At 40.8% G+C, this 23443-nt stretch overlaps 1 long non-coding RNA gene across 2 annotated transcripts in view; it reads right to left on the reverse strand.

The window, feature by feature from the left end:
* Positions 1-23443, reverse strand: part of LOC131419475 (uncharacterized) — a 94795-nt gene that overhangs the window by 63779 nt on the left and 7573 nt on the right. The window contains exon 2 of one of the 2 annotated variants that reach the window (XR_009223263.1): positions 23193-23267. The exons of the other annotated variant lie outside the window; for it this stretch is intronic. This is a non-coding gene — a long non-coding RNA (uncharacterized LOC131419475). The remainder of the gene's footprint in view (positions 1-23192; positions 23268-23443) is intronic. 2 annotated transcript variants of the gene reach the window in all.

The raw sequence follows: 23443 nt of genomic DNA on the forward strand, positions 1-23443 counted from the left end.
CATTAGACCACGAAACTGACCAGGTGAGGAGGTGGCTCTCCCAACTGATGAGTCACTTACACATATAAGAAAAGGAACTGAAAACTTTTCCTACATGCTCAGACCCGTTGCAAATATTTATAAAATAAATGGCAAGTTTCTCATAATAGTTATTCCTGTATTTTTCTTAGAGGTAAGAATTAAATATAAATACACTATATTTAATTCCATCGGCTCATCCTTTTGGCCCTGAACAACATTCATTTTTTTACCTGTAGTAAAGTAACTATTTGTGTGGGTAAATCACCTCACCTCTCGAAACCTCAATTCTGTTTTCTCTAAAATGGGGAATTGAATCAGGTATCATCTAAGGTTCCTTCTAGCTCTAACAGAGACCCAATGATTTAGAGCATCTCATTCTCCTACATCCCTCACCCGAGCTCCATCCAATCCACTAAGTCCTACTGATCTGACTCTGAAACACGTTTTAAATCCGTTCACCTCTACAGGGGCCACTCTGATATTTACTCACCTGGACTAACTTGAGAGCTTCCTAACAGGTCCTTTGCTCTTGTATCTCTCCAACCTGTACTCCCACAGAATAGCTAGAGGGAGCGTTTTAAAATAAAAATTTGCTTCTTCTTATTCCTCTGCTTAAAACCCTTCTGACAGTTTCCCTTTGCACTTAAAATAACATCTCGAGCCTGCCCTGATGGTCTAATGGTTAAGGTTTGACGTTCTCACCACTTAAGCGGCCCGGGTTCATTTCACAGTTGGGGAAGCACACCACCCATCTGTCAGTAGCCATGCTATGGCAGCAGCTCACATAGAAGAACTAGAAGGACTTACAACTAGGATACACAACCATGCACTGGGGCTTCGGGGCGAAAAAGAAAAGGAAGACTCGCAACAGATGTTAGCTCAGGGCAATCCTTCTCTGTAAAAAATAAAAATAAAAACATAACATCTCAAATCCTTAATGTAGACAATAAGATGATGCACCAGCTGGCAGGGGCCCTCCCTGGCTCCTTCCCCTGCCTCGTTTTGTAACACTCTCCCCTCTCCCTACCATCAGGTTGCACTCTCTGCTTTGGTTCTCAGTCGCATTCTAGTCATTCACACGTGTTGATTCATCTGTCTAACTCTTACCTTTCAATCTCACAACACATGTCTCTTTCTCAAAGAGGCCTTCTTGGATTCCTCATTGTAAACTGTGTCCCTCTCAATTCCTTTGCTTCACAACACTTAACATAATCTGCAAGTGTGCATCCCTTTATGTGTCTCTTGGCTTCCTGTCTGTATCTTGTATTAAACTCCAAGCTCCTCGAGAAAAAGGACTGTTTGATTTGTTCATAATATACACTCAGCACCCAGCAGAGTTCCTGGTGTACAGCTGGCAATCAAAAAATATTTATTGAATAAATGAATGGATGAATGAAGATTATTATCAACTCAATCTATGAAGGGAAAGACAAGAATATCAGTGTTCTTTTCCTTACCATCTTATGAAGTTATTTAAAATAATACATACAAAGCAATTTGAATTCATAAGGAAATAATTTTTAAAATTCAAGGCATTATTTTTTGCCATTATATTCTTAAGATAATTGTTCATAGATTAACTCATTGATAGAGTCTTACTAGGAAAAAAATCCTAAGTTATAATTAAATCTTTACACAATAATAGATTTATGGACCAAATAAAAAACTTACTATCAAAAGATCTGGATTCATGTTCTAATGACCCAAATACCATGATCACACTATTATTGAACCTGTGACTTTAACCAAATCACTTAGTAAATAACTAAGTGTTTAATATCCATCTTGTGTAATTTGATAAACAGTGATTGAGGATATATTTAAAACATGCATATTTCCTCTTTTATTGGAGTTAGCAGCCAACAGAAGAGAGTAGGCTGGGCTATCTGAAACGAACACTATACCGAAAAGGAAACTTGCAATTGCAGTAGCTTTAAATATCCATTATGGGAAAAGAGTTAACTAGTATTATAATTATTATCAGGACACTGACTTAAAATTCATTTTTAATAGTTTTTTATCTTTTTTATTCCCCTTTGGTTAGGTTCTCCGAATTTCTGGGGCAATGAATTAGATGATGAGTAAGCTACAAAATTTTCTTATATAAGGTTGGGAATGTGGTATGACAAGTAGAAGGAAAGAAAACTAAGCAAAGGCTTGGAGACTGAAGAAGGTGAGGAAGGAGTAGGAATCCACTTGGAAGTAAGCTTGGCTAGACATGAAGATGCAGCCATAGGGTATGGCATGACAATGAGGATAAATGGGTAGGCACATTTCCATGCCCAGGTAGCTGAAAAATAGAGATAATGATCCCTGGCCCTAGCAACCAATGAGGAATATTGTGAGAATAAATTAGATACAGTTTTCCTTTGGAGGAAAAGCACTATATAATTTATGATATTGTTATTATAATCATTAGTCATCTTTGTCTAGATTTATGGAGTGACTCATCCTAAATTAAGCCCTTGGAACAACGAGAAGAGGGAAATTTATGAGACTTAACAATGATTTTCTAGTCTCATAAAAGATTGTAGTACTTGATTCTTGAGATGTTGAAATATCTCTGCCTCTTAACAGGAGGCTACAGGGACCATCCTTTGATTCATTATTTGATAAGTCTTTCAGGTCTCCATCCTCTTGCTCCTCTGGGACTAACAATTCAGCAAGCATTTTAACAGTCACCTTGGCTGTCAATAAATTATTTTAACTTGCCTTTAGAGTATCTGCTATTTCTCTCCCAATCCTATGAGAATAATGATTGTTACTTTTTTGTTCCTCATAATGTCTCTATATAATCACTTAATATTTTTGAGCACCTATAACATCCAAAGCAATGCTACATGTAGAGACATCAGGAGAATAAGATTCGGTCCATCCCTCAAAGAGCTTGTAATCTAGTAGGGGATATAATCAAGAGGAGCAGATCTGAGGGATAAATTAAGGAAGAATTATCAGGTCACAGGGATTGGATACAGTGTGAAAGAGAGAGGAGAGTACAGAAAAGGCCAGGTTTTTCCTCCTGGAAGACTGGATGGAGATGATGCCACTAACCAAGTGGGGAGCAGATTTGGGGAGGAGACTAAGCTTTGCGTCAGGCACATTGAGCCAAGGTTGAATAAGACATCCAGCAAGAAGCTTGACCCATGGGTCTGGAGCTTGAGAAAGAGGCCAAGACTAGAGGCTCAGATTTGGATTTCATCTAAAGGGAAATCCTGAGAATGGGTGAGATACTCAGTGAGAAAATATGAAACAAGGGAAGACAAGGGCGAGTGACGGTTAAAAATGAAAGAGACAACTAATTTTTGGAAGAGATAAACAGGATCAGAAGGGCTAATGAAAAGAACGTAAAGGAGAGGAAAAGATGGAAAATGGCAGAGAGAAGAGGGAGGAAGAGGAGCCACAATGAAGAGCAGAGACAGGAAGTCATCCTTAGAAAGGAGCCTCCTTCTCTCTCTCCAAGCAGGAGTCAGTGAAAAGCGGACAAATACAGACAGATTTTGAGGTAGGGTATAGCAGACTCAACAGAGGGAGAAACTGTTGATTGAAAAATAAAAAGTTGAATTAGTAAAGGTTGTGATGCTCAGAGAAAAATAACAACATATAGAGAAAAGAGCATTGACCTTGGAATTGCCCAGACCTGGATTCAAATCCCAGCTCCAGCACTTACTGTCATGGAGACTTTGGGCAAGTAACTTTATCAAATTAAGCCTCAGTTTTGTCTTCTGTGGAAAGGGCAAGTAACAAAGAAATATTCCGTAAGGTTGTTTTGAGGATTACAAAAGAGAATGTGTGTGAAAGCCTCTAGCTCCAGCTGGGCTGCACTGGGGAAGGAATGGTTAAGATAATCAGGACCAAAAGACAGAGCGCGGCTTCTCACAGGTGAACGTGCATCAGGATCGGCTGGAGGCTCGTCCAAACACAGATTCCTAGGCCTCGTGCAGAATCAGTTTCTGATTCAGTAGGTCTGGGATGGGGCTTGAAAAATGTGCATTTCTAATAAGTTCCCAGGTAAGGCTGATGCTGCTGGTCCAAGAACAGTACTTCAAGGGCCACTGAGGTAGAGAAAAGATCAAAGGGGTAAGAGACTTTGCTGGCACTAGAACACAGGTTCCAGAAGAAGATGATCACATCTCTTTTTAGAGTTCACTTTCCGTTAATGCACTTCATCATTTTGTCTCCAGAACCTTGGCCATGCTGTCTTAAGTAGACACTTTCTTTCACCCCAGATTCCCAAGAACTGGGCACAGCACCTGAAATTGAACAGGAACTCATCCAACCGAGTGGCTGGGGTGGTGGATGCAGAGAGAAAGGGTAACTCTGAGTTGTCTCAAGAGAGAGGTACAGGAGAGGCTGGCAGTACTCATGTTCCCCCAGGGCTTCGAGCAAGGGCCACCAGGAAGGCGGCAGTAGTTTGGGAGCCAGGCTGAGGCAACATGGCTTTTGAAAGAAGTGGAAACTGTCAAAGTTTATATATTATTTTAATTTTGCTCTGTCTTTTCAATATTGCATGGCCCAAGTGTTTAATATTTCACGTTTCTCTTTTTTTCATCTTAAATTACTTTTTATTTTTCTTATTTTTTTCCCAGGCCCCAAAGTACCTTTATTGCTAAAAATGGTAGTTTATAACCCTTTGCCATGGATCAGATTTTCTTTGAGCACTTTCTTTTCCTTTTTTGCTCCTAATTTCTTCCCATTGTATTATATAGTTATTCCATTCTATTGCATCCATTATTCACTACCTTTTTTTTTCCAAAAATTGATTCTGCAGAAATCGAACACCCTCATTTTTCATTTCTTGGTTGGAGTTACTTTGTAGAAACTCAACTAGATTATGGCTCCTAATGCACTAATGCTCTGCTGAGTGCACGTTGCCTGGCATCTTTATAAGTTCTGAATATAAAGTCAAGTCAAACCCTATTCCTTTTCAAGATTCTCCTTTCATATATCATTTAAGAAAATTGCTCAACCATCTAGCTTGCTTCTACTTAATCCCTGACTCATTTCCTCACTGCTGAATGCCCCATCATCCTTCCTACATTTATATTTTCAGTCAAGGAAAGACCAAAGTTAACCTGACATTTAGTTGCAGAGTGTCACTTAAGCTGTGTTCTGCAGCTGGGGTCTGGGAAACAGCAGGGCCGTGAGGACAACACTGGTCAGGACATTAGTCAGGCGTCAACCTCCTTCTCCTCTCTACATCCAGTGCCACACTACCCCTCACCTGTAGACCTCTTTCATCAACAAATTTTTGGAATTATTCTCAGCTTCCTTAAACACATAGCGCTTAATCTCTTGTTTTGTGCATGGTAAACTCTCAAACCATGAAAGGATGAATGATTGAATGACGAATGAAACACAGACCCAACACAGCCTGGTCCTGTCTACTTGCTTAGCTATTGTCTTACTATTATCTCCCTTTCCCAGAGATACATTATTCTGAACTCCTTGCAGTTCCCTAAATGTGCCATGCTTGCTCACACCTCCAAACCATTGCATAGGTCACTGTCACTCTCTTCCCACCCAGCTTTCTCTGACTAGCTTGGCATCCTTTCCTTCTCCAGAAAATCACCCCAAATGTCTGCCTGCATTGGGCGGCCCGTCTTTGTGTGCTGAAAATGTCTCGGCTTCTTTGCTCTAAAATAGTACTTACATAGTCAGCTGGCTTGTCCTGCTCCATAACTAGACTAAGGGCAACTTAAAAGCAGGGACTGTGTCTCATGCATAGTTGCAATCCCAGCTCCTACCTTAAAGCTCAAACGGTGGTGTTTGGAATGAAGGAGGATATGCTGATGTCCAGGGGAAAGGGAGGGGTATTTCATATGGACAGTTGTCATGGGCATGGAGAGGAGAAATGTGTGAGGACAGCTCATTAGATGCAAGGCAATGGGAAAGGAAACGTAAAACATGGCAGCTGCAGGGCTGGGAGGATGCATTCCCATCTGCCTGTTACCATAATGATTTCAGGTGCCTGTTTCTGTAAAACAGGCCTAGAAATTTACATTTCATTAGCAGAACGATGGTAGCTCTACACCATACAGCCTATTCGCCAGCATTTTTAATAAGGAAAGGTATTAGTTACTGGAACAAGATGATAAAGTAGCTAAGTTAACTTCTAAAAATTCTAAATAGATAAAGCAATTTCCAGGTAGTTTAAAAATAAAGTCCTAGGGCCTGCCCTGTGGCTTAGCGGTTAAGTGCGCGCGCTCCGCTGCTGGCGGCCCGGGTTCGGATCCCGGGCGCGCACCAACGCACCGCTTCTCCCGCCATGCTGAGGCCACGTCCCACATGCAGCAACTAGAAGGATGTGCAGCTATGACATACAGCTATCTACTGGGGCTTTGGGGGGAAAAAATAAATAAAATCTTTTAAAAAATAAATAAATAAATAAAGTCCTAGAACCAAAGAGGGCAGACACCTGATGCCATTCACAACGACACTAGTTCCCTCATTTTCTCTTTTCTTTACCTTCTTTCTTTCAAGCTGCAGTCCAGAACAGGTACTCCTTTTCCATGCTTGTTTCCAGTTGTTAAGCAAGTGAATTTACACCTGTTAAACACTACCGTTACATTTTCTCAAGCCTTTTAAGAACAACTCAAAATCTCATTTTCTCCTTTTTGGAGTGATTAGTCCCCCACCCCCACCCCCTCATCTCTCTGTCTCCTCCTCTCCCACCTCTCCCTCTCCCACCGCGTATTTGTTCCCACCGTCTGAAATGTCTTTACATGGATGGAAATGTATTATATAGTAAGACCTCCTAGTGCTTGCCCCTTCCCATTCTGTTCGGTGAAAGATACCCCGTGACTTAGTACTGGTTCCTAACTGCAAGAGCATCTGAAAGGGGCTGGAAGATTCTGAAATCTTTGCCTGTTTCATGATCCTTCCTTCTCTGAATCTATGTAAATCCTACCTTTCCTTCCGGTTCTGGCATCTAACCCATGTCACTCAGCTAGTGAACCCTCCCCTTAATTCTTAGAGCGCGTATTTTCTATAACAATAGAAAATAAGATCTTGTCTCCACCATTCTCGGTGGATGGTTCCTTGGAGCAAGAGCCGGTTTTCCCCGGCAGTGTCTGGGATGAGACAGCGCTCAGGAGACTCAAGAACCACTTGTTACATTTGATGCACTACCTCTCTGTTTCAAGCAACAACTTCGCTCCCTATTTGGAATAAATGTTTGGTGATGTTTCTGAGAACATTCCACAAGAAACAGAAGTTAGTGCCTGCACACGAAAGGTGCTTCCTACCATGTAGTTTTGACTTGGATTCTGGTCCTCCCTAGCTAGAGAGCTAAGCGTTTTCTCATCTTGCTGTGTGAAATAGCCCCATTCCTCTTCATATAAGAAGCCTTCACGCACCCCCAGGAAGCCAGTATATTGGGAGGCAGCAGCACAGCGATAAGCAAAGCCGCGGTCTCCCGCGCCTGCTCCCGAGTGCCTCTGCACACTCCCGTGTGGGCGGTAAGCGGCCAGCCAGCCTGCTGCTGAGCTGTGTAAGCGGCCCCAGCTCGCGGTGAGCGGGGCGGAGCGGGGCCGGGGGTGAGGACCCGCTGCCCCTGCCCCTGCCCCTGCATGCCTGCGCGCTGGGCCAAGCGCTGGTGCTGGAGGACCGGCCTCTGCGAGGATGGTTGCCCTCCTTGCGGACGCTGCCAGACACCTTCAGCACATTCTGCGGCGCGTACACTGCCGAGAAAGAACACTGTCAGCAGTGTCATTTCTAACGAGGGGGAAACAACATATGAAGCAGAAGAAAAAGACAAAAACCCACCCAAGGGGCTGGACCCTAAATATCCTGGCAGGGGTCTGCGCCCTTTCTCCTCTCCTGACTGCCTGTGGCAGCGAGACGTCCCGGAGGGGCCCTGATGGACATTGGAGGCCAAGGATTAGAAAAAGCAGAAACCATGTAACTGCCAAACGCTGGAAATCTAGATGCATGCTGCTCAACCCCATCTGCTTCCTGAGGTCCATTATTTTATTTTATTTTGTCCAGCATTTTCATATACATATACATGAAAATTTATATAGAGAGGGAGTACATGTAATTTATATATAAATATATATAAGATATGTATATAATATGTGTTGCCATATCCTTACTGCTTTATAAATATATATAAATATATATTTATATATATAAATATATATAAGATATGTATAAAATTTATATAAGATATTTATAAAATTTATCCAGAGAGTATATTGTACCATATTCAGTTATTTTTTTCTTTTTTGGTTTGTTGGTTTGTTTTAATTCAGCTATTTTATGATCAAAAACATTATCTTGGCAAAAGGGATTTTCTAGCCTTTCCAAATATTTTGAGGTTGTGGAAACTTTATTTTTTTAATAAAATTGATAAAGCAGTAAGGATATGGCAACACATATTGGTTATATGTGGTTATAACACACATATTGGCAACATATGTATTGGCACACATATATGGCAACATACATTGGCATGTGGCAAATAACAAAAGACAATGCATTCTATGGTGTAGCTGCCCCCTCTGGAAGCCTTTTCCATGGTGACAAACACCCTGCTATCCTAAACTTCCTCACTGAACACCCCTCTCCCCGCCCATCTTCGGTGAAATCTGGCTCTCACATGAGACCACCCCGTCCCCTGCTGCCTTTGCAGATGAGTGTGTTCATTCTCCTACATTCCACATGCCTTCCAGGATGTCAGGAAGTGGGCTTCATATTCTTCCTGTTCCCCAACTGTCCTTCACTCTCTGTCAGCAAAACTGTCCCATGTTAATAGCACTTCTGGAACAAGACATATTTTCTGCTTATGTTGGGGTAGAATGGGAAAGCTCCCTCTCCTCCATGATTCTTATTCTCTAACAATGCTCAATTATTCTAGTTCTTGGATTTATGAACTTGGTTTTTCTTCCCTAAACATATTATTCTGTTCTTAATCTTATAGTACTGTTATGTTTATTCTAGTAACTGAAGCATGCCCCCCTTTAAAAAAATGACACATTCATTATCTATGCAAAGGCAGTTGCATGTTTCTTGTGTGCAGCTTTCAGATTACTATTTGAATACAGTCAAAAAGAAATTGGATTTTCTGTGCATGCCTGATTTCCTTGCATGCATGCCTTTGTCAAAATTTTGACATATTAAATACAGACCTCCTCTGTGTGGACCCCAATTGATTAATTAAAAGGGAGATTCATTGCAAAATTGCCAGCAGCTGTTGGCTAGAACAGAGGCTGAGGAGTCATACACCAAAAAGGCTAGCAGTGGAACAGGACTGTTCCTAGAAGATGTGTCAGAATTTTGTGGAAAGTGAGTTCTAATTCCCAATCTGAGCCTTTTTTTATTTCACGGACTATTAGAATATTTAATTTATTTCCCATTTAAAAACAAGCAACTCACTTTAACTTTTTTTCCTATTTTTCTTTCTTTCTTTTTTTTTTTTTTCCAGAACAAGGGTAAAGAAATGCATGGCAAGATACATTGTGCAATACCAGGACATTTCATCAGCATTGAAAGGCACACCCAAGAAGTGCAATTCACTTGGTTCAAGACCGTGGTCAAGACCTCCAAGGGAGGGAAAGCTAAGACAACTTCCATTTGCAAGCTCTCTGAGTCATGCAATCGCATACTCTGAGTTCTGCCATCAAGAGGGAATATGTGTGTCCATGTGGAATTTCAGATCCATCCAGAAGGGTAGATAAAAGAAGCCTCCAGCAAATAACAAAAGCAAAGGACGTCAAGTATAAGGGTTCAGTCCGCAGGCATAATTAGAGATTGTGGCGAGGCAGAAGGGGAAGAAGTCAGCAACAGTGGGGAGCTTCGCACGAGAAAGGGTTCAGAAGTGTAAACTCTCTAAGGCATGGCAGTGACAATTCCTAAAGGTACTTCCTGATCCTCTCACAAAAGCTAAAGTTGAAATTTTCTCCATCTGTACTCCACCTTGCCAGGAGCTCATAAATCTGGGCTTTGACCTAACCATGATGGAGAACTCAGCTGGGAGAACAGGCTACCCCCTGAGCTGCTGCACACGGCACCAGGGGCCACCTGTGAGTCACAGCCTGTGGGAGGTTGGGAACATCTGGTCAAGTTCATCTCCCACCACCACCATGGGTCTGACTCTGTTACTTGTGTCTGTTTTAAATGTACCTCTCTCTCCAACACAGCATCTTTGGAACATCAGGATGTTGCATAATGACTGAGTGGAATCCAAGAACCAAGCCACACATGTAGAACTATGAGAAACCACATGTGGGAGAGAAAAATAACCTCAGCTTGAATATTATTTTTCTTCTCAAAGCAGTAAATGTGTTAGAGGCCACATTGAATATTTGATACAGACTGAGAAAGGACGTGGATGTGCTGTGCTTATAAGCCTCTGCACTAACAGGATTTAGGATGTATTTTCAAAAGAGTCTTAATAGTTACCATTCATTGAGTGCCTACCAAGTGTCAGACACCTTATAAACATTATCTCTGATTATCCAGTGTGGCCATGAGTGGTTATTATTATGCTCATTTTTCTAATGAGAAAACTAACCGCTGAAATAATAAATGACTCATCAAGTTTCCATAACCAGTAAAGGGAAAAGGTAGGTTCAAACACAGTTTCTTTTGTCTCCAAAGCCTACAGTCCTCCTGCTCATTATGCTTTCTTCCCCATTGATCTAGAAATGCTAAAAGCAACAAGAGTGTTGACTCCCTGGATTTGCTCAACTCCATTAAGTAGGCAGAGTGTGGCCAGGGGCTGTGTCATTCACTGTATCTTATGTGCCACCAACACATGTCCACTCTCTGGGAAGAGAGGATCTGAATCCTTTACACTAGGCAAGCCCCGTTTAATGTAAGTCTAGGATAAAGCACAGAGATTTTCCATATCCTGAGTCCACCTTTATGTGAATGAAATCAGGTTAAAATAAACATTTCTGACTCTCCTTAAAAAATTCAAGAAAAGCCCCCAAGAACAGAAGTGGGAATTGAGAGGCAGAGACAAGACTCTATCATTCACCTTGCCTTGATGCTGTAGGGGATCTCATGGGATGACTATAAATATGGTAAGAATAACTACCAAGAGTCAGAAAGACCTGGGTTCCCTATTAATTGTTAATAGTAAATAACAATTCCATTGCTGATTAATTGGATAATCTTGAAATGAGTGCCTAATATCTCTGTGCCCCCATTTCTACATACCATTTATGTGTATAATAATAGTACCTACTCTGTACCTACCCTCCCCACATATTTTTTGATCTTGTAAGAATTTTTTGGTTAATTTTTGCCCAACTGTTTATTGTTAAAATTTTCAAATGTACAGGAAAATTGAAAGAATAGTACAATATGCACTTCACCTAGATATACCATTAACATTTTGACACATTTGCTTTCATTCCCTGTGTGTGTATATGTGTGTATTATTTTGGAAAACCATTTGAAAGATGCAGATATCATGACACTTTGCCCTTAAATACTTCAGCAAATAACTCCTAAAAACGAAGTGTTAAGAGGCAGCAATATTTCACATCAAGAGGCAAATAATGTCAGGTTGTCACAGTCTTGGAGATGCCTGCCCTCTTCACTTTCAAAATGCTGAACTATGCCTTAGCCAGAGGATTGAGTGGCTATTGTTTCCGAACCACACAGCAAAGCCAAGCCAGAGACATCAATAAGGAGTCCTTTTCTTCATGGAGCTCATTGATTCTTAACCACAGTGGGTAATAATTCATCAAACCTCTAGCAGCAGCATCTGCTGTCAAAAAATTACCTCACTCTACTCCTAAGGAGTCTACTAAATCCTGTAGGAAAGTAGAGAAGCAACAGTACCATCAACTTGAAGCCAGCTAACCTGTCAACGGGATCTTTCCTGACTCCCTTCCTCCTCTTCTTTTCACCTTGTTCCAACCCTCAAGGGCTCAGAAATCACAGCTGACAAGATCAGGGAGAATCAATAAGCATGCAGAGGAAAATAAAAAGAGACCAGTCAAAACCCTTGCCTAGTCATAAACTTTGGGCCTCCAATCTGAAACAGACCCAGGCTCCAGTTCCACATTTTGAGGGGAAAGAAGTTAACATTAAATCAAGGTCAGAGTTTTTTTATTATTATAACACCAGGCTTGATATATTATGAATTTATTTGATACTGTGTTTGGGACTGAATGGGACTACAGGAACTTCTATCACCTTAAACTGACTGGAAATTATAAATATCAAAGTGAATAGAATGGAACATGAACTCTCCACAAATGATTCAAGACTTGTTTGGTCAATACCAAAGAAGACTGAATTGGAGAATATTCCAGTCCAAATAAGAGTGATTGGGCTCCATTTTACCTCTTAGCCAAGGGTTCTTAACCTGAGGTCTACAGTCATCTAAAAAGAACAAGCAACATTTTATGTCTATATGGACAGGTGCCTTTTTCTGAGGAAAGAATCCACAGCTTTTATTAGAGTCACAAAAAAAGTTAAAATTATTCCCAAATCAGAGAACTTCTAGAAGCCCAGGACAATCTTAGACTTTGACTTTAGATCGGGTTTCTGTCTTTTCCAGATGAAGCATTGGTCAGTACCCAGCTGATTTTCTTAAAGTAGACCGGAGAGATGGGACACAGACTGAACCACGCTTCAGAAAGGCCTTTGGACATGGTTCTAGGACATGTATGGTTTAGATCTGGAGAAGATAAAAGTTAGCTTTGAAATTTAGGATATAGTTTTCTAGGTTATAGAAACTTACATCTTTTAAGAACTTGGTGGCTTATTGAGGTCACCTCTGCTCTGACTATATTTTAACTCTTTTCAGTGAATTGTGATATACAGGTTTTTTGAACTTGTGTTTTGACATAAAATGCGTGCCCAAGTGGTCTAGTTTCCTGATACTCAATCTCTGGCTCCTGGGCTTCCAAGGTCGTGGCCTCTATCTGGTATCCACAATTAGATTAGGTGATGCCTGTTCTAGCTGCTTCCTGAAAGGTAATGCTAGCTCAAAGCATCACGTATTGATCAAACTAGTAGCCCTACTACCCCTACTTACCAAAATCATAGGTACTTTCCCCCCATTTGAGAGGCTGTCTCAATTGTGTCCCTAGCCATTGCAGCATCAGCCAGCTAACAGTCACAGAAAGTGAGTCATTAGCATCTCAAGCTAGAATTTAAGAAATGCTTTCATAGAACATCATAGGATATGGTTAATTTGATACACAGCAAAGTAATTGGGAAAACATTAACTCTCTTTTAAGAATTAAGCACAAATAAGAAAACTTAAATTGATCTACAGAGGAGATCAATTAGCTGCTAGAAATAGTATGTTACAGTCAGATCTCAACTATTCGTATTCATAAAAAGTGGCACAGATAATCAAAGACAGAGATAATTTTTAAATAATTAGTATTTGGCTTTAGAACCCTTTATTTATTTATTTACATCAAAGTTACCTTCTTCATAATGTTTTGCTTATATTAACATTTAAATGAGGCTGCAGCTCCCTAGAAAGCAGCCACTGATCTAGAGGGAGACGACCCATATCCGAACTAGGAAGAGTAGGAAGTCAAGTGAGAGATTAAAATTTTACTCTGCATTCAATTTTACAAACTCAAATGATTGAGAATAAGCTCTAATCTTCTTGAACGTGGTCTCTTCAGAAACTGCTCTCTCACTTTCCAGTTAAACACCCCCATGTGTGCCTCTCAATACTCTGTAGTTCTTCACAAGGCTTACCAAACCACATAGAATTATTTGTTCAATCTCTGTTTTCCACACTAAAGCATGAACTCCAAGGAGGCAGGAAGAGTTTATCTTGTTACATTTTATCCCCAACATCTAGAAAGTTCATTAGTACATAGTATGTGTTCAACAAAGTTTCATTCAATGAATGAATAAAATCTGCATCATTCTTCTAAATTATCTAAGAAGAATGAGAAAGATTTATTTAATGTTACACAGAATATGTGATAAGGTGCCCAAGAGAAAGCTTGATCCAGGGATGGAAGCCCCATGAGCACGGGGAGCCCGTTAGTCTTGTTCACTGCTGTGTGCCAGCTTGGGGTGCAGTGCTTGATATATTGTGGGCTTTCAGCAAATATAACCAAGCTAGTCACCCTACCACCCCCACTCACCCAAATCATAGGTGATTTTGACCCATTTGAGAGGCTATCTCAATTGTGTCCCTAGCCATTGCAGCATCAGCCAGCTAGCAGTCACAGAAACTGTTTGGGACAATGAACGAGAATAACCAAGAAAAAGTTGCAAGGCTCTGACTATGCATAGCTTTCCCACCAAGCTGCAGAGAGACAAAAGGGAGATGTGACAGCTTGAGTTTTAGAGAGGCCTGGTAGGTCTGGGAGTTAGTGTAGCTTTGCCCAGCTGGGAACAGAACCTGTGGTTCCTGCTGTTATCTCTGTGGTAAAGACATTAGTCTTTCTCTCTCTCTCTCTCTCTCTCTCTGTCCCCCTCTCCTTCCCCACCCCTCTCTATCTCTCCAGTTGGCCTAACCTCTATTCATCTACACTTCAGCCATCTTCCTTGGGCACATCAGGACTTCTGAATCTGTGCAGCCAATCTATCAAAGTATTCTTTTTTAAAAATGTTTTGTTACTATCCCACCCTAATGTTTCCTCATGTGGAGTGTTCAGAATGGTAACTTTGACGTCAGAATAAGGATAGTGAGTGGTATATGTACTTTTGCTTCGGAAATTTAGGGATGGAGGAAACAGTGGGGGACCTGAAAACAAGTCAATACAGGCCCCATAACACAGCTTACATGGCAAAATGAATGGGCATGAAACTTCATTCATCATAACAACCTTGAAGAACACCTAGTGCAGAGTCCTCATTTACAAATAAGGGAAACTGAGGACTGGAGAGGCAAAATGACCATAAAATTTCAGATCTCACATGAGATCCCAGGAGTCATCTGGATAGCAAGGGAAACGTTTTCTTTGTGGCTACACTCTAACTCAACAGATGGCTCCTTCCCTTCAGCATGTAAATAAACAAAAGTCTGCCCAATATTGAAACAGTGAAGTACAAGAAGACAAAAACCTTGACCTAGCTTCTGCCTCTAGTTACCGTCCTATGTAATCTAACTTTCATAACCAGACTTCTGGAAATAGAATCTGGCACTTCTGATTTTGTCTTCTGCCTTCGATCTGTGGCCCTATGCGGGAAGGCCTACCCAGGATCTCCCCACTCTTCCAGCTCTCGTCCAGCTGCTCGGGGGTTTGCTCCAGATCCTGGCATTTCACTTATTCCCTCTCCTTCAGGACATGTGAATTCACTTCTCCTCTTGGGGTGTTTGCCAAAAGCCTAAGTGACAATCTTAACAACCTCTCAGTTAAGATAATATTTATTGCTTTTAACTGAAAGGACCCTAATTTCAACAGGAATACAATTTCACATCTGTGCAGATGGGGCCCAGCTGACAGTGGACTCACCAGATTGCTGGAGTCTTGACAAAATCATCTTCTTCTTTGTGATGTGTGAATAGCCCCATTCTCCTCTCATATGCAGCCAAGAAAAGTAAGTCAGAGCCTGGTGCCCCAGTGACGAGCTGGCGTGTAGATCTTGGGTTCTGGTTCCCAAAATGGACAGCAATTTCTTTATTCAAGTCAGTTTTCTAACTTGTGCCGAACAGGCAGGATGTCAGTCAAAATGAATCCTGGCCAATTATTCATGTCATTCAAATCATGTGACATGCTTGCTTTATCAATTGCCATGCAGTTGGGAGGGAGAGACAGGTCAGCTATTGACTGGAAAAGTCTGGACTTTGCTGTTGGTATTGCCACAATCACCAGCATCCTAAGTAGACGTGGAAGACAAAGAAATGTCTCAGCCTAGGTTCAGTTGAAAGCAGAGCCTTGACAGGCATGCTTTTTTTGAAGGTGGAGTCCCAAGGCAGTGAGAGTTAATGAAAGGAGGAGTGTGACAGGGAAGGGTGGACAGCCATAGCATGTCATTGCAATGGCCACTGCTTTACCATAAGCCTCAAAGACACACAGCTGGCCGCTCAGCAGGTGCAGCCACTCAGCCACCTGGGATGTCTCCAGACAGGCTGTTCAGAGAAGCTGCTCAAAGCAGTTCCTCCAAGACGGAAGGAGAGGGAATCTATCTGCATGGTTCCTTCCCATCTCCAATCTCCCAGGTTCACCACATAGGGAGTTGAGTTTCTCTTCCCAAATTCCAAGTCATGTCACCCACTCCCTCAATAGCTGCTGAAGAAGCCCATCCCCATGCTGCAGTGTCCTGCTGCATCTAAGCCGGGAAGAGGTTGGAGGAGCCGGAGACCCAGGAGTGAGCTGGCCAGACTCAGGTCAAAATTGCACAGGCCCACAGAGGATCAATCAGTCTCTGCAGCAGCTGAGGGCCTGGCAAGCAGGTGAGGCTTTGAGAATCTGATGAGATGTATAAGATCATAGCATACTACAGGAGTTAGGATTAAAATCATATCCAAAGCACAGAAGTATATCCTCCTTCTTCAACTTTTGCCAAATATCTCTTTGTGCTGAGAACCTGGACTATGTCCGTAACAACAAAAGTGTAGTAGACATGCCAACCCAGGTATTCCAGAGTCTTAAAGCAGAATTATATGGTATGTATCTGGTGTGGGAAGGTATTTGTGTGCATGCTAAATCCCTGAAAAAGACCCGTGATCTACTACAAAGGCCACCAATGAGCTCCTAAGCACCAAATCCAACGAGTACCTTTCAATGTTTACTTGACTGCTTTCCAATATTTCACACAGCTCAACATTCTTTTAACATGAAACTTTTTCCTCCCTAGGATTCCACACATGGATCGCTTCTGATTCTCCTCCTTCTTTTTAGGCTCCTTTGGTGGGTACTTTTCCTCTACTAACTCTGAAGGCTGGTCTTCCTGGGGTCTCCTTTCTCAGCCTGATGCCCTTTTTAGTCTACATGTTCTTCCTGGGGACCCTTATCTACATCGCTGCCTGAAACTGCTCCTCTGTGCTGAGGATTCCCAAAGCTCCAGACTTATGAATAAGACATGATCCTGGCCCTCTGTGGGTAACAAGACAAAAGTATCAATTGTGATGACAGAGTGTAGGAAATGCTATGCTAGAAAGTGCTATGATAGCATCTGCACATGGAGCACACTCAGCCTGAAGAATTTGCTTAAACTGATTCTGAAAGAAGGAGTTATTTTGAAGGATGAAAAAAGGTAGAAAATTCCAGGAAAAAACAAAATCCCAAGGTACAGAGGCCTAAGACAGCATGGGATCAGAGAATAAGCAATGAATCTGAAATGAGAGCATGAACAATCTGTAAAGACATGACTGAAAAGGCAGGCGAGGCAGGTCATAAAAGGCCTTACACGCCAGGCCACAGCATCTGGACTTCGTCCTGATAGCAGCTCAAGGCGGGGTCAGCTTTCCATTTTATAAATATTCCTTTGTGCAGACTGTGGTTTGGAGGTAATGCCAATGGAAGATGGAAACAAATTAGGAGGTTGTTGCCACAACCCAAGCAAGACACCCTAAACCATTAAGAGTTTGGCAACAATGATCTTTGGTTTCCCCATCTAAAGTAACTTGCACAAGTTAAATCCTGAGCTAATTCTAATATTTTTGTCTATATACTTATGGAACAACGAATTGCTCTCTTGATTCTCAAACATCTACTTGACTTCTAGGTATTCCAGGCAACTATTCATTCAGAGTTTTCCAGCAACTCTGGGAAATTAAAATTGTTTTGTGAATGTACAAATCATCTTTTTCTCTAGAAGCTCCTTATGATATTTTTTATTCATTAAATAATGTTTATTGAACAGCTACAAGAGAAAAAGTCCCCAATCAGTTACCATGAGTTATACAAAGATGACTAAGAAATAAGCCCCCAGGAAGTCACAGTCCAGTGGAAGACAGTCAGAAAAAGCATCAGTTGTGAAACAAGGCAGATGAAAGAGGGGGCAAGACAGAGGTTCCGGCAGTATGATATGCATGACGGCAGAGGAAGAAGTAGGTGACTATGTTTGGGAAGTCTGAGTTAGGCAGGGCCTTGAAATGACTAGGATCTCAATTACGCAGGGATGAGGGCAGAGGTGTCTCTGACAAAGTCCCAGGGGCTTCATATCACTGTTGAGCGGCTAGACTTGGTCAAAGTGGCAGGTGTGCAGAGGAATATAGTGGAGAAAAGAAAAATGGTGGACAGGTCAGGGAGACCTTAAGATCCAGAGTGAGGCAATAGCAGCTGAGCTGTTTAAGCAGACATCTGCTGGGGCATCTGTGAGTCACCATAAGGGCATTACCCAAAGCCATTTACAGTGTACTGACTCAGCGAATTATCCCTACAACTGCAAATTGAATCCATCTTCACTTTGACAGCACTACTCGCTTCTTATTAACCGAAAGAAGAAGAGAGTTTCCTCACAAGCAGCGGCTTTCTGAGCAAGTACCTTCGTGCATCCTCAAACTTGACCAGTCCCCTCATGGTACCTGGATACGAGCCAGCCCAAGTGAGCCTGCAGGGGTGTCTAGATGTGTGTTTCTTTTCACTTAGGGAAGCTCCATTGCTGTAGACTTTAGAGGACAGGGCTGCTGTTTTATGAAGCCTGTATGAAGTCAAATTTGCCTAATAACACATCAATATGTAATCTACTTAAATCCATGGGGTCAAAAGCTAAAATGCACTAGTTAAGAAACAAGTGAATAGGCTGCACTAATATCCTAAATTGAATTGACTGAGGACACCTAGAAATAAGATCAAGAAGACTCCTTCCCTTTAAGAAAACTCTGAGGAACGCCACCTCCAAGGTATGGCTAAAAAGAAAAAAAAAACAAAGAGAGAGAAAGAGAACAGAGAACTAGGGACCAAGAACAAAGTCTTTGACTTCAATAAAGGTCAAAACACTATACTTAAACTCCAAACTGTTCCAGACAGAAAAATAATCTGTATAATATTAAATGATACTATGTACAGTCATTGTTGTATATCTTTATGCAGTAACTTTGGCAAGACACAGAGAAATATTTTATCTCCCAATTTGATGGTATCATCTATCTACATCAAATGTTAAGGTTGTGAAAAAAGTCATATTATTCTTTCACTGTTAGTTTATATCTCTCCTGGCTTTGTGTCTCTTTTGTTTTGTTTATGTGTTTGTTTTTCAAGGTTTCTTAATCAATATACCATAACTGTACGTTCTTGTCAACTAAGAGTTTTTACTACTTTCAGTTTATTCCTTGTTTCCTCCTAATCTCTTCCTGTGTCTCTCCTGTCCTCTTCCCAAGGCCAAAATGGTGGACCAGAGGCAAGGAAAAAGGAAGCGAGAGATATTGTGGTGAGCATGTGACTAGAAATTGTTCCTATCTTTCCTCACCTGAAAACTAAAGATACCTTAACAATCTGGCATTTGGAGTTTAGAACTACCCTCTCCATCTTTGCTGTCACCTCCCAGTGTGTTACTGTCACCTCACGTGAGTGCAGAATGAGACACACAGGATGAGCAGGTCTAGACCATGTTCTACGTGGCACCCTGTTATGGTCTTTGGTATGTAGGAACCATAGGAGTTAAAGGTTCCTGTATTAGTTTCCTGTGGCTGCTGTAACAAATTACCACAAACTGGGTGGCTTAAAACAATCAGAAATTATTCTCTCACAGTTCTAGAGGACAGAAGTCCAAAATCAAGGTGTCCCCCAAGCCACACTCCCTCAAAGACTCCAGGGGAGAATTCTTCCTTGCCTCTTCCAGCTTCTAGTAGCTGCTGGCATTTCTCAACTTCGTGAGCTTGTGGCGGCATCCTTCCAATCTCTTCTATGTCTTCACATTGCCTTATCCTCTGTGTCTTTTCTTCTGTTTGTTTCAAATCTCCCTCTGCCTTTCTTTTAAAGGACATTTGTCATTGGGCTTAGGGCCCACCCAGATAATCCAAGATGATCTTTTCATCGCAAGATCCTTAACTTAGCTTTACATCTGCAATGACCCTTTTTCAAAATAAGGTATTGTCCACAGGATGTGCAATATATCTAGGAATTCGGATGTGAATACATCTTTTGGGGCACCACCATTCAAAGCACTATAATGCCCACTAAATAGAGGTAACTTCCATGATGGCTACCAGAGCCCTGCCTCGGAGAATCAATCACTCTCCCAAGCCAACCAGCGCCCACAAATGTTATTCCAAGTCTGAGTCAAAACACTAAACTTGTTAAATGTGTTTCCAAGAAAAGCAAATGGCAGTCTGCTCCTATTTGAGAATTTAGACAAAGGCTGTGAAACATCTGACGAGCAATTCTTTCAGCAGGAGATAAAAACACTGTTGAACACTAGGATTTGGGTACTTTATTTACATGCCACTTATAAACTATTTTAATATGTACAGACTATTGTTGATGTGAAGTATTTTGGAACAAAATATGCTCAAAATGGTAAAATTTTACCTTAGAAATCATACAACCCTTTGCCTTCATGTACATTACATTTCAAAAGAAGGTAAATATTATGCTGTCTTGTACCAAATGCCCTTAAGATTTTTTTTTCTTTTGAAACTGTAATATAAAACATCTTTTTCTCTGGCTCTAATCCAATTTCTTTGAGTGATGTGTAAACCTTAAAATTGTTTGTAGTTCCATGTCGGTATCCATTACTTTTGAAATGACCCCTACATTTCACATGCTCTATAACATTTTCCTGTCTTCTCTGGGAATTGCAGAAGATCCTTCGTAGACACGCTAATTGCTTGTGACACTTGCAGTCATTTTGAGCACTGGCTTTTTCTTGGAGAATCAGTAAATACTCTGTTATTTGGAGGGGACATTGTTGCAAAACACTTTCCCTGAATCTTGCTTTCTACTTAAACATCGTAATCACACAGGGCTGAGTTATAGCTTTGCTGCTCCCCATGCATATTGTACTCAGTATGGATGTGGTGTTACAGTAGCTTCAGAAACAACTCAGTCTGTCAAGGTACCAGTAATGATTTCTTTTGTGGGTATGTTAATCTCACAGAAGCTAAGCATTACATTTTAGACAATAAAGCTTGCAAAAGACCTGTCAAATCTACATATTTTTAAATGCTCTATATTATGTTCTTCCAAAACACGCCCCACTCCATTGACCTTTAAGCACATTAACCTCTTCGGGAAATTTCTTAAATCCATATTGTGTGCATAAAGTCTCTAATTCAGTATTCAGTGAGAAAAATAGATTGTAGTTGGTGCTAAAATGTCAGCAAATCATCCACATCTGACAGTAGATTTGGTGAATGACGTAGCATAGCATTAAACTTGTCTTAAAAGAAAATGCAGTGTGGCTAAAAACACTGGTAGATCCAAGGCAAATATTCAAAAAGTAAGTACACTTCAACATGCCAATATCTGATTTACAAAGATTCCTAAATATAAGTCATAGGTTGCAATCTGTCACTAGCACCAAGCACCATTACACTGCTCAGAGTTTTCCCCCAACCCAGCTGCAGTTTTCTGGTTTTTCCTTCCTGCCCATGAGATAAATACCCTTATTTCCCCAACCTCTTCTCCCCACTCTCCTGTTTCTTGCCTTTCACCCCTCACAACTTGGCAGATTTTAGACAGGTCTTCTTTCTTTCTTTATTGAAATAAGTTTGACATAGCATGAGTAAGTTTAAGGTGTACACACATCGATTTCATACGTTTATAGATTGTAATATGATTGCCCTTGAGGCATTAGCTAACACCTCCATCATGTCACATAATTATCATTTCTCTTTTGTGGTGGGAATAATCAACATCTAGTCTCCTAGAAAGTTTGATGTTTATAATACAATATCATTGTCTATAATCACTATGCTGTGCATTAGATCTCCAGGACTTACCAATCTACTCGTTGCATGTCAGGTCTTCTTTCTGAAGTATCCACACATGCTTATCTCCCTCAATCCCCTCCTTCTTCCCAACCCTCCTTCAACTCTTTCTCTATTACTTCAGAAAATGTTTATGTTCTTTTTTCTCCTCTTTACTTTGTCCCATTTATGAGTCAAATAAAATGAGTACAGTCATGACCAAACAGCGTAAGCATAGCATCCACGACATGCGTAAACCGAGGGAAAGGAAAGCCATATGCTTAGAAGTGAAACGTGGCGTAATAACAGACTATCACCTCCACCACTGAGCCCTTCAAAACACCTGCAAAGACTTCTCTCTCTAACTTAGTATCATATGTTCCTCTGGTTTAACCGATTGTGCTGACATTCAAAATAAATTCAAAACTATTTCTTACCTATTTTTAAGTTTTCTGTTTTGTTTATTTACTAGCTTTGTACACGTATTGTTTTCTCTCTCTTTTTTTAATTTTAAATATATAGTGACTAGTTTCATTACACTAATAAGGCTTTGTGAGCTTTCAAATTAGTTCCATCACATTTGAGATCTCTTTCTATCAATATACTCAATCAAGATACAAATGAATGTCTAAATGGTGACCCACCGTAAGTCCATAAATATATGCTTTAGTGTTTTCCCCATACACAAACCTCATCTGTTTGAAGCTATATCTAAGACCAAGAGTTGCTCATTTTTGTGTCTAGATTTTCTGCCCCCAAAATTGAAAGAGCTAACCATTTCAAAGATTCAGAATTTTCTAAGCCCCTTTGAATTTATTTTCTCTTCCTCGTTTCCATGCAGACAAACTAAATGCTTCAAATCTGCCTAAAAGATGATACTTAATCAGAAATCTTGGGATTTGGGGGAGAGGAAATGTATGGTTAATTTGGTGAACGTAAAATTTCTCATGTTATAGCCCATGTCTCTATTCAACATCTTTCTTATTTATTTGCTTCTTTGTTGTCTTTCCTACAAATCAGTGAGCTCCATAAGTGCAGGCATTGTGTCTATTTGTTTTCCTCAGTGTCCCCAGTACCTAGACCAGGCATAACGTTGATATTCAAGAAACAATTGTTGAATGGATAAAATCCTTAATTAATCATTTAATTATTCTGATTATTTAGGTTCTGGTTGGTTTTGCTTTTACTTATTCATCATTCAAAAAAGAAAAAGAAAAGCTGAGCATGTGTGTGTGGTAGATTTACAATCCTAGAAATTAGAGCTAGAAAAGATCCTAGAAATTATGTTATTGAAAATATTAATTTTACAACTGAGGAAACTAGGGTTCCAATAGGCTAAGTAATATGATGCCCAAGGTCCATCACAGCTCGTGTCCTAACCCTTAAAACACTGATATCTCAGAGAACTAGGCTCCTTGGGGGAGACAAAGCTTACCCTTCCCATGTAACGGGCTCTTTGGGGGATCCTTGGCACGCTCTTGTTGGCTCACCAGAATATACGTAGATCTCTCTTCACAAAACAAAACAAACAAACAAAATGAGATAAAAGACTGCATCACAGAAGCAGAAGAATATTACCCTGCATTATTTTCATTTAGCCGACAGACTTGTATTACCTGGGGACAGTGGCTTGTGGGACAATCAGAACAAAGAGCACAAGCACTGCCATGTTTGCTAGCCTTGACC

The sequence above is a fragment of the Diceros bicornis genome, chromosome 21 (assembly GCF_020826845.1).
Source record: "Diceros bicornis minor isolate mBicDic1 chromosome 21, mDicBic1.mat.cur, whole genome shotgun sequence".
Taxonomy (NCBI): Eukaryota; Metazoa; Chordata; class Mammalia; order Perissodactyla; family Rhinocerotidae; genus Diceros; species Diceros bicornis.